This window comes from Capricornis sumatraensis, chromosome 17 (genome assembly GCF_032405125.1).
Source record: "Capricornis sumatraensis isolate serow.1 chromosome 17, serow.2, whole genome shotgun sequence".
NCBI classification, from domain to species: Eukaryota; Metazoa; Chordata; class Mammalia; order Artiodactyla; family Bovidae; genus Capricornis; species Capricornis sumatraensis.
In genome coordinates this window covers 46,103,927-46,120,011 of record NC_091085.1, presented here as the reverse complement: position 1 = coordinate 46,120,011, position 16,085 = coordinate 46,103,927, and the positions used below count along the sequence as shown (strand labels likewise).

The 16,085-nt window shown below is 38.5% G+C and overlaps 1 pseudogene; it reads left to right on the top strand.

Annotated features, from left to right (window-relative positions):
• The first annotated feature begins 1,435 nt into the window (after positions 1-1,435).
• Positions 1,436-15,244, top strand: LOC138093539 (heterogeneous nuclear ribonucleoprotein A1-like; annotated as a pseudogene).
• The last annotated feature ends 841 nt before the right edge of the window (positions 15,245-16,085 follow it).

Here is a 16,085-nt window from a genome sequence, read left to right as displayed (position 1 = left end):
TATGGTCCATAGAGACCATGTCCTAAGTGATGTATAAATCATAAAATCCACTCTGCTATCTCTAGTATGAGGCCAAGATTCAGAGATAATTAATAGTTGTATTTATTAAGAAATAATAATACTAACTCAGTCTTTATGAACATTAATCAGATCTTCCCTAAATGACTAAACTTCTATTTGATTTAATCATTGTATGAACCTAGAACTCACCAAGACCCTATACACCCATGTATTTACTATTGCCTTTCCAACCATGGTAAGACTTCACATCCAGACTTAAATCAATTTGTTTAAGTCTTTAAAAATAATTACAGAGGTTTTTCTTCCAGATAAATGAAACTAAACAGTTTAAAAATTAAGATAAATCTAACCACACAAGTGATTGCTACTTTCCCACTCCATTTCCTGATCAACCATGCAGATAATCAAAACAATGGAAGATGTCTTGGATCAGTTAGCATGATATAGTTGAAATACATTTACATACCAAATATACAGAGGATGTTCCTCTTTGGCTTAAACTTTCTTTTCTCTTAATTAATTTTAAATAGGAAGAGTCTTGTATTTTTAACGTTAAAAATATGGCTGATTCATGTTGAGGTCTGACAGAAAAATTCTGTAAAGCAATTATCCTTCAATAAAAAATAAATTAATTAAAAAACAGGCAACAAAAATTTGATTTTTAAAATAAGAATATTTTTTAAAATGATGACTTTGAAAACTTTTACATAGGGATCTTTTTATCAGTTTGAGTTTGAAATATACAGTTTAAATTAACTTTCTCAATATTTTCTCATAGTACTTTATTATACAGTTTAGCAATTTCTTCTGGATTTGCTCTTAATGCAAACTAAAGTAAATCATTAATGGGAAATGTATATTTCTTTTTTAACATGTGATATTGGTCAGATTAAAAAAATGTGCAATTGTGAGATGTACATTTGAATTTTAAACCAGGTTTACAAAAATGACTGGTATTAGAAAGATTAAAAAATGTCATATGGACTTAGATGTAGATAAATTATAAAACTCATGCACTTATAATTTTTAACTTAAAAATATACATTACATTTATTTTATTGACAGTGATAAAGTAAGCACCTTAAAGGAATATGCTGGAAAGATACAAAGGATCAAGGTTTGGCAATGACACGTATCAGGAAGCTCTAAATGGTCTCAGAGAAATATTGACAAGAGTTTCATGGGTTCTCCATCATGTTCGGGTTACCAATTCCAAATTTCCCAAGTTTCCCTTGGGACTCTTAGCTGCTACATAGACCTGGTACATCTGCACGAATCTTCCTCCCTTAGCGGGCATGACATTTATTGAATGGATATTAGGGATTCATGGAACTGGTTGGAGGCAGAAAGCTACATTGGAAGAACAGGCAGGGACCTGGAAGCTTGCGAGGACTTCACTCCAGGATCCACAGGCATGGTCACCCTGCAGAAACACTCTGATCCAAATGCTGGCACTGTGATGAAGGTCATCTCCACCAGTTTGGCAACTCAGGTTCAAAGTCCAGGAAGTGAACTTCCGAGGAGCCTGTTCAGTAATTGTGCCAGAGCAGGAATGTAACATTATTGCTTTGGCTTCCATAGTGGGATGCGGGAGCCACCTTGCAGGATGTTACACAAGGATCCCCAAAGATAGGGACTGACACTATCTTTTGAGGGCTTGAGGCTGGACAATTAAGAAACAACACATGTTTATAACACAGATCTATCTTTTCTGCCCTTCAGATACACACAGTTGACATACATCTCTATTTATGTGTTTATTCATTTATTGGTGGTGAGATGATGACTAACAATGATGTATGCAAATCTCATTAAAATAGTTAGTTGAGGGATATGCTGGCTCTAAACCAACATATGTAGTGGAAAGAAATATATCAATAATCAACCTTCTGAAATATTGGCATTTTTCTCTTCCGACATATTTTTTATATCTTAACTCTATTTTTTTAATCTTCACTTATAAATTCATCTTTTGCTTATTTTTCCCCTTACTCCTATATTCCATCACCACCTAAAATTTGTCCCTTTAGGTATGTTTGAACTAATATAACTGTTTACAATTGGGCTATCCATGAACCAGGCCAATACATAAGGATTTGCCTTTAAGTAGTATATTTGGGAGACAATCTCAGAAACCTTCATCAGGGAGTTGCCACAGAGAAGGGAAGTGGTAACCAAGTCACCACTGTGGGTAACTGGAGTTTGAGCCCACTGGGAAAATCTGGTAGCCAGGGCAGAACACACATATCAGTAGGATTCCAGATGAGGAGAACGAGATCTGAGATATTTTATATTCCAGTTTACATTAATCATTGGTTTAGATTCTCCCATGCTTCCCTGGTTTGTATACAGATGGTCAAAATGAGCTCTTGCAAAACAGAAAATCATAAGGCAACAGAATGCAGTGCTAGCGGTTGGCATTCAGCCCATGTAAAGTGAAATGGTAGGGATGAGGGATTATGCGTGGAACACCTGTGGCATCCACTACAGTCATAGAACTCCCTCTTTCCCTGCCTCTAGGGATGCATCAGCTGCCTTGTTGGCTCTACTGGAATAAGATGAAAGTCCTGACTGAGTACAGAAATCGTAAATATTTGCTGCTGCTGCTCCTAAGCCGCTTTAGTCGCGTCCGACTCTGTGTGACACCATAGATGGCAGCCCACCAGGCTCCCCCATCCCTGGGATTCTCCAGGCAAGAACACTGGAGTGGCTTGCCATTTCCTTCTCCAATGCATGAAAGTGGAAAGAGAAAGTGAAGTCACTCAGTCGTGTCCGACTTTTAGTGACCCTATGGACTGCAGCCCACCAGGCTCCTCCGTCCATGGGAGTTTCCAGGCAAGAGTACTAGAGTGGGGTGCCATTGCCTTTTCTGAGTTAATATTTAGGGACATGGATACAGACCATAAGCCATCAGGATCAAGACTTGTAAAAGGGTGAGAAGATTTAGGATGTGAGCAGGATATGGGAGTGGCATTAAGTAAACAAAGATGGGAAAACTGGGGACCAATGGGAAACTAAGGTAAATGCAGAGATGCTCTTCCCAATCCTCCCATCTGGGCTGTGACCCTCATCCCCAGATGATGGGTTGTTGCTGGCTGACAGCCCACCACTGAGTCCTTCTCTGCCAATTGCCTTTGAAAGAGAGTTGTCTCTCCTGGTGTTAAGCCATGTCCCCATCAGCAGCCACTTCTAATGACTCATTAATATAGGGTTAAAAGGCTCTGATTTCTTTCTTGGGGCATCTTTGAAGGGTCAGGCCTACTTAAGAACTCCCTGGTTGAAACCACTTTTGAGACTGAATCCACTCAATGTCTCCTTCTGCCCAATCCTTCTCACTTTACTTTTTAAGGCAAATTTTTATTATTTTCCTAACAATAATAACTGGCAAACATCCTATAAACAAAAGTACTTCTAAAAGTCTGTTTTCTGGGAACCACAGCCAAAACACAAACAACAGTGGAGTGGACTATTGACAAAAGTGAAAGTATGAATCTTATTGAACTTTGCACAGGCATAGTAGATGGTAATTGCCATTACGTGTATTTATTTACTCCAAGCATACACAGAGATGAGTTCTGATGCTTACTCTTAGCCCATGTATAGTTGTTAGTTTTTATTGATGCAGGGCTTCCCTGGTGGCTCAGACTGTAACTGGGTTCAATGCCTGGGTGGGGAAGATGCCCTGGAGGAGAAAATGGCCAGCCATTCCAGTATTCTTGCCTGGAGAATACCATGGACAGAGGACCCTGGTGGGCTATAGTCAGAGGGTTGCAAAGAGTCATACATGATGGAACAACTAACACTTTATTTCATCCTACCTGTATTCTAATATTGAGCACTTGCAGCTTACTTTGAATTCTATTGTATGCAAATACCAAATAAATGTTGAACCATGGGGAATTATGAAAAAGGAATTATTTTATGGGTTGTCAAGAGTAAAAGCAGCTCAGAAAAGATTTCAACAGAAAAGTAAGGTTGTTATCCAGGGAGTTGGTGTTGTTGGGTGTATCACTCACTTGTCAGGTCTTATTTTGTTAGTGCCAATCTATTTCTTTCTCAGCAATATTGAGAGGAAAATACTAAGCAGGTTATTGCAATTGCTTTTCTGTAAAAATAATGACCTACATTACCAGGAATCTTAATGTCACCATGTTATTTACCTTCCATAGTTTCTGGTTCACAGGTAATTAAAGCCTGCAGTCGACTTAGCAGACATTTATTTTAGTATGATGTTCTCCAGCCCCTCCCCATTTTAAATTAAAAAAGAACTTTTACTTCCAGTGATTTTGCCTTATCTATAGTGTGAAATCACTTCTCTACTGTAGGAACTCAAATATCTTGCTGAAAAGGCGCTCTCATTTTCTCACTGTTAAAATCTCATTTCTTCCTTATTTATCTTAATATATCTTACATTAATAGTTCCATGGGTAAAGAAGTAGGAATGAGAGTGGGGGAAAATATTGCAATTCTCAAGACCTTCTTTTCAGAATAAAAGTAGGTTTGGCCTCTTTTTTTCAGTAGACTATCTTGGAGCATTTCATAGATTTTAGAAACAAAAATAGTGTTGGGAAGACTGGGACCAAAGACCCTTTATATTCTCTTCTTCTCAGCCATGTTAACTTTAGATAAAAGATTTAATTACAGGAGAAACCTTAATATGATTGTCTGGTGTGTATTTTTACTTTTTGTCAAAAAAGTAAATGAAAGAAGTTTTAGAGTTTCACCAAAGTGATGTCAAGGACATAATGAGGTTAAGTAGCTAAAATTAGGCTCTTGGGCTTAGAAAAGAAAATAATTGACTTGTGAAAGGAATTGTTAATTAATGAAAGTGACTTCATCCAAATAGCACAATTTGCTAGTCAGAGATGAGAAGCTGTGATAGGTCTGATAAGAGTAGATGATGATAATGTGATGTTTTCTGAGATCAAGAATCAGTGCTCATTTCAACACCCCTGCATCCATCAGCAGTCTGCAACTGCTGGAGAAAAAGAAATACAATGGAATTAGTTCTGAGAAAGACACAAGCACCACGTTCATTCTGGTGTATCGCCCACCCTGCAAATCTGTATGCATTCATTTCCTAGGTCTGCCAGAACAAATTACCATAAACTTGGTGGCTTAAAACAACAAGACTTGTTCTCTTACAGTTCCGGAGGCTAGAAGCCTGAAATCAAGAGGTTGCCAGGACAATGCTAATTGCTAAAGGCTTTAGGGAAAGATTTCCCTTCTTGTGGATACCACTTGCCTTTTTTTGGCCTGGTAGCTGCATCACTGCAGTCTTTCTTTCCAGTGTCACTTGGCATCATATGTCTGATTTTCTCTGTGTGTCTGTATGTTGTGTCTATTTCTTCTCTTTTTCTCACCATGTGTCTGTTTTGTTTTCCTATAAGGATTCCAGTCATTGAATTAGGGCCAACCCTGTTCCAGGATGATTCACCTAATCATATCCTCAAGGACTCTATTTCCAAGTAAGTTCACAGTGTGAGGTTACTGTGAACATGAATTTTGAGGGGCAATATGCAAAACGGTACACTGTATAAAAATATTTCTGACAGAACTCTTCAAATTAGGACATTTCTTAACAGTAAATGATAAGATTTTGACTTCTTTCCCTTTTTTCTTGGACACCCTGTTATAATAATTTAAAAGGAATATACAATCTATAACACTATGCATATTTGAGTTTCATGATTAAAACAAAATAGACATCTAGGGTAAAGCTCTTTAAACCTCTGTTCAAATTATTGTGTTTAATAATTCACTTGGAAATGAAAATGAGAATAATTGGTTCCTAGAAAATTGAAGATATATTCTATTGAGTTTGAATTTGTGACTAACTTTTAAGAATACCAATGGGGCAATGTGTTTTTTTATTACTTTTTAAAATTGAAGTATAGTTAATTTACAATGTTGTGTCAATTTTAGGTATACAGTAAAGTGATTCAGTTATACATATATGTCATATATGTGTGTGTATATATATATATATATTATATATTATATATATGCAACTCCTGATGGCTGAGACAGTAAAGAACTTGCCTGTGATGTGGAAGCCTCACATTATCAACTCAATAGATGTGAGTTTGAGCAAACTCTGGGAGATAGTGAAGGACAGGAAAGCCTGGCCTGCTGGAGTCCATGGGGCTGCAAAGAGTTGGACACAAGTGAGCAGCTGAACAAAATGTATATACATATATATATATGTCTCTCTCTATATATTCTTTTGCAGATTATTTTCCTTTTATATGTCATTAAAAGATATTGAATATAATTCCTTGTGCTATACTGTAGGTCCCTGCTGTTTATATATTTTGTATTAACTACATAAAAATTCACAATGTGAAAATTGTTAGTTAAGTTGCATGTGGGACAAAATGAGGACTATAGCCCAGGATGCAGCACCTCAGATAGCTCTGAGAAACTGCTCCAAAGAGGTGGACAGTGGGGCATGGTGGGGGTGGTGCAGGTCAGTAATGTCTGTGGCTTTGGTGGAGGAGGAATACATGCAATCAAGCACATATTTTTTCCAGGTTTCTGCAAGTCTCATGAAGGTTTCTGCCAGTCACAAGGAACATGAAGGACTTTAGTGCTTTTCTAAATATGAGGAGATGGAAGAATAGGACTCATAAAATCTTCTGAAATTATCTAACTGAAGACCTGTTCTGCCAGTTTTTCCCAGAGCACAAAATGCCTCATTTCTTCTCTCCACCTTGAATTATTCTCTCCACCTTGAATTCCTTTCAGGGGTGCTGAAGGTCAGCAGCTGCAGAGGCACATGATTTAATCCTTGTAGAGGTTGATGGCCAGTGCCAAAGGCAAGTACCAATTTGTAGTTGACAGTATATCATTGGATGTATCTGTTAATTCCAAACTTCTAATTTATTCCTTCCCCCCCAACTCTTTTCCTTTTGATAATCATAATTTGTATCCTATGTCTGTGGTTCTGTTTCAGTCTTGTATTTAAGTTCATTTATATCAATTTCTTTAAATACCACATATAAATGATACCATACAATATTTGCCTTTCTATGTCTTACTTCACTTACTGTGATAATTTCTAGGTCCTTATATGTTGCTACAAATGGCATTATTTCATTCTTTTTATGTTGTTTTTGTTGTTCAGTTGCTCATTCATGTCTGACTCTTTGTGATCACATGGACTGCATCAGATTAGGTTTCACTGTCCTTCACCATCTCCCTGAATTTGATCAAACTCATGTCCATTGAGTCATTGATGCCATCCAACTATCTCATCTTCTCCCACCCCCTTCTCATCTTGCCCTCAATCTTTCTCAGCATCAGGGTCTTTTCCATTCACATCAGGTGGCCAAAGTATTGGAGCTTCAGCTTCAGCATCCATCCTTCCAACGAATATTACGGTTGGTTTCCTTTAAGATTGACTGGTTTGATCTCCTTGCTGTTCAAGGGACTCTCAAGATTCTCCTCTAGCACCACAGTTCAAAAGCATCAGTTCTTCAGCATTCAGCCTTCTTTATAGTCCAACTGTCACATTCAGACATGAATACTGAAAACACCATAGCTTTGACTATGCAGACCTTAATCAGCAAAGCGATGTCTTGGCTTTTAAACACTCTCTCAGCTGTCATAGCTTTTCTTCTAAGGAGTCTTTTAATTTTGTGGCTGCAGTCACCATCTCCAGTGATTTTGGGGCCCAAGAAAATGAAATCTGTCACTGTTTCCAATTGTTCCCCATCTATTTGCCATGAAGTGATGGGACCAGATTGCATGACCTTTTTTTTGTTGTTGCTGTGTTTCAAGCTAGCTTTTTCTCTCTCCTCTTTCACCTTTATAAGTGGCTTTTTAGTTCCTCCTTGTTTTCCACCATCAGGGTGGTATCATCTGCATATCTGAGGTTGTTGATATTTCTCCCAGCTTGTGCTTCATTCAGTCTGGCATTTCTCATGATGCACTCTGCATGTAAATTAAATAAGCAGAGTGACAATATACAACTTTGAACTACGCCTTTCCAGTTTTAAACCAGTTCACTGTTTCATGTCCGGTTCTTTCTATTGCTTCTTGACGTGTATAGAGGTTTCTCAGGAGACAGGTAAGGCGGTCTGGTACTCTCATCTCTAAAGAATTTTTCACAGTTTGTGGTGATCCACACAGTCAAAGGCTTTAGCATAGTCAATGAAGCTAAAGTAGATTTTTAAAAAAATTCCCTTGCTTTTTCTATGATCTAGTGGATGCTGGCAATTTGATCTCTGGTTCCTTTGCCTTTTCTAAATCCAGCTTGTACTTCTGGAATTTCTCAGTTCATGCATTGTTGAAGTCTAGCTTGAGCATAATCTTGCTAGCATGTGAAAAGCATACAATTGTGCAGTAGTTTGAACATTCTTAGGTATTTCCCTCTTTGATATTGGAATGAAAATTGACCTTTCCTAGTCCTGTGGCCACTGCTCAGTTTTCCAAATTTGCTGACATATTGAGTGTGGCACATTAATAGCATCATCGTTTAGGATTTGAAATAACTCTGCTGTAATTCCATCACCTCCACTGGCTTTGTTTCTAGTAATACTTCCTAAGGCCCACTTGACTTCACATTCCAGGATGTCTAGCTCTAGGTGAGTGACCACACCATTGTGGTTATCTTGGTCTTTAATATCTTTTTCATACAGTTCTTCTGTGTATCTTGCCATCTCTTCTTAATCTCTTTTTCTGTTAGGTTCTTGCCATTTCTGTTCTTTATTGGGCCCATCTTGCATGAAATATTCCCTTGTTATCTCAAATTTTTTTGAAGAGATCTCTAGTCTTTCCCATTCTATTGTTTTCCTTCATTTCTTTGCATCATTCACTTAGGAAGGCTCTTTTATCTTTCCTTGCTATTCTCCGGAACTCTGCATTCAGATGAATGTAACTTTCCTTTTGTCCTTTGCCATTAGCATCTCTTCTTTTCTCAGTTGTTTGTAAGACCTCCTCAGATAACCACTTTGCCTTCTTGCATATCTTTTTCTTGGGAGTGGTTTTAGTCACCACCTCTTGTACAATGGTATAAACCTAAGTCCATAGTTCTGAGGGCACTTTGTCTACCAGATTTAGTCCCTTGAATTTATTCATCACCTACATTATATAATCACAAGGGATATGATTTAGGTCATTCCTGAATAGCCTAGTGGTTTTTGCTACTTTCTTCGATTTGAGCCTGATTTTGCAATAAGGAGCTAATGATATGAGTCACAGTAGGCTCCAGGTCTTGATTTTGCTGACTGTATAGAGCTTCTCCATCTTCGGCAGCAAAGAATATAATCAATCTGATTTCAGTATTGACCATCTGGTGATGTCCATGTGTAGAGTCCTCTCTTGTGTTGTTGGATGAAGGTGCTTGCTATGACCAGTGTGTTCTCTTGGCAAAACTCTTTTAACCTTTTCCCTGCTTCATTTTGTACTTCAAGGCCAAACTTGCCTGTTACTCCAGGTATCTCTTGTCTTCCTATTTTTGCATTTCAATACCCTATGGGAAAAGGACATCTATTTTCAGTGTTAGTTCTAGGAGGTCCTATAGGTCTTCATAGAATCATTCATCTTCAGCTTCTTTGGCATTTGGGGTTGGGGCATAGACTTGGATTACTGTGATATTGAATGGTTTGCCTTGGAAATGGACAGAGATCATTCTGTCATTTTTGAGATCGCACCCAATTACTGCATTTCAGACTATTTTGTTGACTATGAGGGCTATTCTATTCCTTCTAAGGAATTCCTGCCCTTAGGTATAATGTAGATATAATGGTCATCTTGATTAAATGTGCCCTTTCCCATCCATTTCAGTTCATTGTTTTCTAAAATGTCAATGTTCACTCTTGCCATCTCCTGTTCGATCACTTCCAATATCCCTTGATTCATGGACTAACATTCCAGGTTCCTATGCAATATTGTTCTTTACAGCATCAGACTTTACTTGCACAACCAGACACAACCACAACTCGGCATGTTTTCTGCTCTGGCTCAGGCTCTTCATTTTTTCTGGAATTATTTCTCCACTCTTTTCCAGTGGCGTATTGGAGACCTACTGACTCAGTGGCCTCATCTTTCAGAATCATATCTTTTTGTCTTTTCATACTTTCCATGGGGTTCTCAAGGTAAGAATACTGAAGTGGTTTGCCATTCCCTTCTCCAGTGGACCACGTTTTGCCACGTTTTGACTAGCAGAGACATGTCCTTCTGGTGCTCTGTGTAGCTAGATTACATGCCTGGTGCCCTGGTTGTCCCACTGCTGGTCCTCCTTGAGTGTGTATACTTTCACCAGCTGTCAGAGATCGGTCTACATGGCTGCTGGTGGACTGAGGCAGCGGCCCTGCTGGAGTCACCAGGAAGAGGGTCCAGGGAAGGCTGGAGACAACACTGGAGGACGCCAAGGAGTGGAGGGTTCTCTGGCCTCACTGCTGCCACTGGCCGCCCTGGGACTGACCCATTAACCAAGAGTGGAGAGTACCCTGTCCTCTTCTCTGTCATTGATATAAATTGATGTACAACCTTTTTAGAGACCTATTTTGACAGTAGTTATTAAATTTTTAAATGCTATTGACACCGAAGACGATTCTCTTATTAGGTCAAACCATTTTAAATTTCTGTTTTTTTAATGTCAAAACTGGCTTAATTTCCACTAATTGCTTATGGTGCAATCCAGTGCTAGAGCAGGTTGAGTAATATTCCATTATATGTGTACATATATATACAGTATGTATTGCTTCCATGTTTTGGCTACTGTAAATAGTATTGCTATGAACATTAGGGTGCATGTATCTTTTCAAGTCAGAGTTTTCATCTTTTCCAAATATAAGGGCAATTTTTTAGTAATTTTTCTATTTTAGGAAATTTCTAGATTTATAGAAAAGGTATAAATACACTATACAGAGTTCTCATATTCTGCATCTTTTTTTTAAATTTTAATTTTTACTTTATTTTGCTTTACAATACTGTATTGGTTTTGCCATACATTGACGTGAATCTGCCACGGGTGTACATGAGTTCCCAAACATGAACCCCCCTCCCATCTCTCACCCCATATCATCTCTCTGGATTTTCCCCGTGCACCAGCCCCAAGCATCTTGTATCCTGTATTGAACATAGACTGGCAATTCGTTTCTTACATGATAGTATACATGTTTCAATGCCATTCTCCCAAATCATCCCACCCTCTCCCTCTCCCAGAGTCCAAAAGTCCGTTCTATACATGTGTGTCTCTTTTGCTGTCTCACATACAGGGTTATCATTACCATCTTTCTAAATTCCATATATTCTGCATCTTATTTCCCTGATTGCTAACATCTTATCTATGTCTGAAATATTTGTTGTATTAGTGAATTAGTATTGATGCAATATTATTAACTCAAGACCATATTTTTAAAATTTCTTTAATTTTTTTCTTATGCTGTTCTATCCCAGGATCCAAACAAGATGCCATATCAACATTCATTAGCTGTGTTTGCATGGAATACTTTTGGCTGTGATCATTTCTCAGACTTACCTTGTTTTCAAGGACCTTGACAATTTTGAATAGTACTTGTCAGATATTTTGTAGAATGTGGTTCAGTCTGGGTTTGTCTTACTTTTTCTATTTCCCATGAATAGACTGAGGATATGTGTCTTGGGAGAAAAGTCACAGATAAAGTGACATTTTCATCAAATCACATCAAGGATATGTATTCTCAACATGATATGTATTCTCAACATGATTTATCATTGTTGATGCCAACCTTGATCACCTGGCTCAGATAATATTTGTCCACTACAGTTTCCAAATTAGTTACTCCTTTGCCGCCTTTTCATCCTGTATTCTTTGGAAGGAAGTCACTGAAGACTGGTGGGAGGGAAGGATGTGATGTTCCACCAGCTCCACCATATTAAGAGGAGAGTATCTACATAAATTATTTGGAATTCTTCTATACTGGGCATATTCTCAGTCATTTATTTATTTACTCAATCATGTATTTAGATGAGTATGGACTCAAGGTATTTATTTTATGCTTTGAGTCATAATCCAATAATATGTTATTTGCTTAATTGTTAGAATGGTTACAGTTTTGGCCATTGGGAACTTTTTCAATTGATTTCTGTTCCCCCTTTACATGCTCCCATCAGTGTGTGTATGTGTGTGTGTGTGTGTGTGTGTGTGTGTGTGTGTGCATGTGTGCGTGTTTAATATAGCATTTCCTACTTTTTGGATTAATTATGCTCCAGGCTCATATTGTGTATTACATTCCCCAGGCCTAGAATCAACCATTCTTTGCAAGGAGCTCTGATTCTGTACTGATGTGCTCATTGCACCTAAGTCTTCCCAGGCAACATCTTGCTCTAAGTATTGCTGAATCTCTCCATCTGTATTTATGTTAAATTGAACATGAGTTCATGCTAGAGGCACCATGTCCAATCCATGACCATATGGGTTCTTCTAGCTACTCCCCCTGCTTCTATGTAAACTCCGCCTTGCCCCCCTCCCCCCCCAAGCAGTGAGGCTCCTGGCTCTGTCATTTGGCATCCGTTTACCTATCTGTTCAATTCCAGCATAATCTAGGGTTTCACAGTTATCAACCTATACCCTTGTAAGAAACAATGCTACTTACTGGAGTACAGTGCTTACATGCAGTTTCTTTTTTTCTCCACTTATTTCCAAATTTGCTTCAGTTCAGTTCTGTCTCTCAGTCGTGTCTGACTCTTTGTGACCCCATGAATCCCAGCACGCCAGGCCTCCCTGTCCATCACCAACTCTCAGAGTTCATTCAGACTCGCGTCCATTGAGTCAGTGATGCCATCCAGCCATCTCATCCTCGGCCATCCCCTTCTTCTCCTGCCCCCAATCCCTCCCAGCATCAAAGTCTTTTCCAACGAGTCAACTCTTTGCATGAGTCAGAACATTTTCCACACCCTTCTCTGAGAGGTTGGGTGTTCCCTGGTGGTTCAGATGGTAAAAAGTCTGCCTGCAATGCGGGAGACCCAGGTTCAAACCTTGGGTCAGAAAGATCCCCTGGAGAAGAAAATGGCAACCCACTCCAGTATTCCTGCCTGGAAAATTCCATGGATGCAGGAGCCTGGTAGGCTACAGTCCATGGGGTCGCAAAGAGTTGGATATGACTGAGTGATTTCTCTTCACTTCTCTGAGAGTTTATATTACACATTTGTAATACAGTTAGATTCTCTTGCCACAGTTTGCATTCCATTTTGGGATCCCTGACCTCCTTGAATTTTTGCTTGTGTATGTTAAAGTTCACTTCCTGTCGTGAAAGATTCTATGAGTTATGACAACTACATAGTAATATGTGTCTGACACTAGTATCAAGCAAAATAGTTACAGCACTAAAAATTCCTCTGTGCTTCAACCAACCAACCCCTCCCTTACCCCCAAGACCCTGACAATCACTAATCTGTTTTCCTTCTCCATAGTTTTGTCTTTTTCAGAATGTCATTTAAATGGGATCATAAAGTATGCTGCCATTTCAAGACTTGCTTCATTCACTTAGTGATATTCTTACAGTTCATATATATTGTTTTTTGGGTTGATAGTTCATCCATTCATATCACTGGGTAATATTCCATTATACTAATATACCATGGTTTATTCATTTATTCATCTATTCAAATACATCTAGGTTGCTACCAGTTTTTAATGGTGCTAAGTAAAGCTGATTTATAATTTATTCATGTGCAGATTTCTGTATAGGTTTCAAATCAGTTGGGTAAAACTGGAGTTATTCTCTAGCAAGCTATGTTTAGCTTATAAGAAACTGCCAACATATATCTCAAAGCGGTTGTAACATTTTGCTTTCCTACCAGCAATAAATGGGAGTTACTGTTGGTCCACATATTCATCAGTGATGGATACTGTCAGATTTTAGGTTTTAGCCATTCCAGTAGGTGCACAGTAGTATGCCGTTACTGTTTAATTTCTATTTCCTTAAAGATACATGACATTGAGAATGTTTTCATATGCTTATTTGCCACCTGTATATTTTCAGTGGTGAGTTGTTTATTCAGTTTTTTTGTTTATTATTGTTTTCTTAGTATAGAGGACTGAGACACTTTATTATTATGTAATTTTGTATATTTTGGATATTAGTTATTTACTAGCTAAGTGATTTGCAAATGTTTTTTTAATCTGTGATGTTTCATCCTCTTAACAGTGTTTTTTTGCAGAACACTGCTTTTTAAAATTTTTTAAAAAATTAAATAAATTCCACTTTTTGCCTGTGGATGCTGCTGGGTAAGCATCATTGAAGCCTCTCCCTCTCCACTGCAATCAAGTCTAAGTCAGAGTTTCCCAAAGAGTCCGAACAGCTGCAGAAGTTCTTCAGCGGAGGACTGAGCTTTGCAACAACCAATGAGAGTCTGAGGAGCCATTTTGAGCAATGCAAAATGCTCACAGACTGTGTGGTAATGAGGGTTCCAAGCACCAAGTGCTCCAGAGGCTTCGGGTTTGTCACACAGGTCACTGTGGAGGAGGTGGATGTGGCCATGAATGCAAGACCATACAAGGTAGATGGAAGAGTTGTGGAGCCAAGGAGGGCCGTCTCCAGAGAAGATTCTCAAAGAGCTGGTGCCCACTTAACTGTGAAAAGATGTTTATTGGCGGCATTAAAGACAACACTGAAGAACATCACCTGAGGGGTTATTTTGAACAGTTTGGTAAAATTGAAGTGGTTGAAATCATGACTGATTGAGGCAGTGGCAAAGAGAGAGGCTTTTCAACTTTTGATTACCATGACTCCGTAGACAAGATTGTCATTAGAAGTACTACACTGTGAATAGCCACAACTGGGAGGTAAGAAAAGCCCTATTTAAGCAAGAGATGGCTGGTGCTTCATCCATCCAGAGAGGTCGAAGTGGTTCTGGAAACTTTGGTGGTGGTCGTGAAGGTAGTTTCAGTGGGAGTGACAACTCTGGTCATGGAGAAAACTTCGGTGGTCGAGGTGGCTTTGGTGGCAGTCATGGTGGTGGTGGTGGATATGGCGGCAGTGGGGATGGCTATAATGATGGAAGCAGTTTTGGAGGTGGCAGGAAGCTACAAGGATTTTGGTAATTACAACCATCAGTCTTAAATTTTGGACCCATGAAAGGAGGAAACTTTGGAGGCAGAAGTTCTGACCCCCATTATGGAGGTCAATGCTTTGCTAAACCATGAAACCAAGGTGGCTATGGTGGTTCCAGCAGCAACAGTAGCTATGGCAGTGGCAAATGGTTTCAATTACTGCCAGGAAACCAAGCTTAGCAGGAGAGGAGAGCCAGAGAAGTGACAGCTTCTCCACCAAAGCAGGTTGCAAATAAATTTCAAATGGAACCTGGCATTACCCTGAAGGAATTCTAACTTCATACTGTTGGGATAGTTTATCAAAATGGCTTCAGAGTAGACAAACTTTACATAGCACATTAAAAAAAAGAGACATACATTTATTCAATGTCATGATCAGCTTATTACATTTAGCCATCAACAGCATGGGTACAAAAAAGAAATCTACATTAAAACCCTTTGTTGAAATGCTTTATGCTTTCCACAGAACAGAAACTGAAATGACCTGTTATACAATTGGTTACAAGTATAGTCCTCAATTTTTTTGCCCATATACATGAGTATTGTCTAAAGCATTTCTTCTTTGTAGCAGCTAGGCCCTGTCCCAGATTTGTGAACTCAGCCAGGGAATGAAGCTTGTGTATCATCCATTATTATGTGTAAACAAAAAAGATTTAATACCCTCCAAAAAATTAATAAGTTCCAACTTATATGTATATTTTTCTTCCATGGATTTGCTTTCAATGTCGAATTATATCTAAAAACATATCACTAAATTGCAGGTAATGCAGAGTTTTTCCTATGTATTCTTCTAGAAGTTTTGTAACTTTGCATTACATTTAGGTCAATTGTATATTTTGAGTAATATTTGCAGAAAACATGAGATCCATGTCCAGTTTCTTTATTATTTTTTCTTTATTTAAAAAGATGGGGGCTTCTTATTATTCCATCATCATCAATGGAAAAGACTATCCTTGTGTTATATCTGTTATATTGCCTTTTTGCTTTTGCCAAAAATCAGTTGACTTTATCTGTGTGGGGC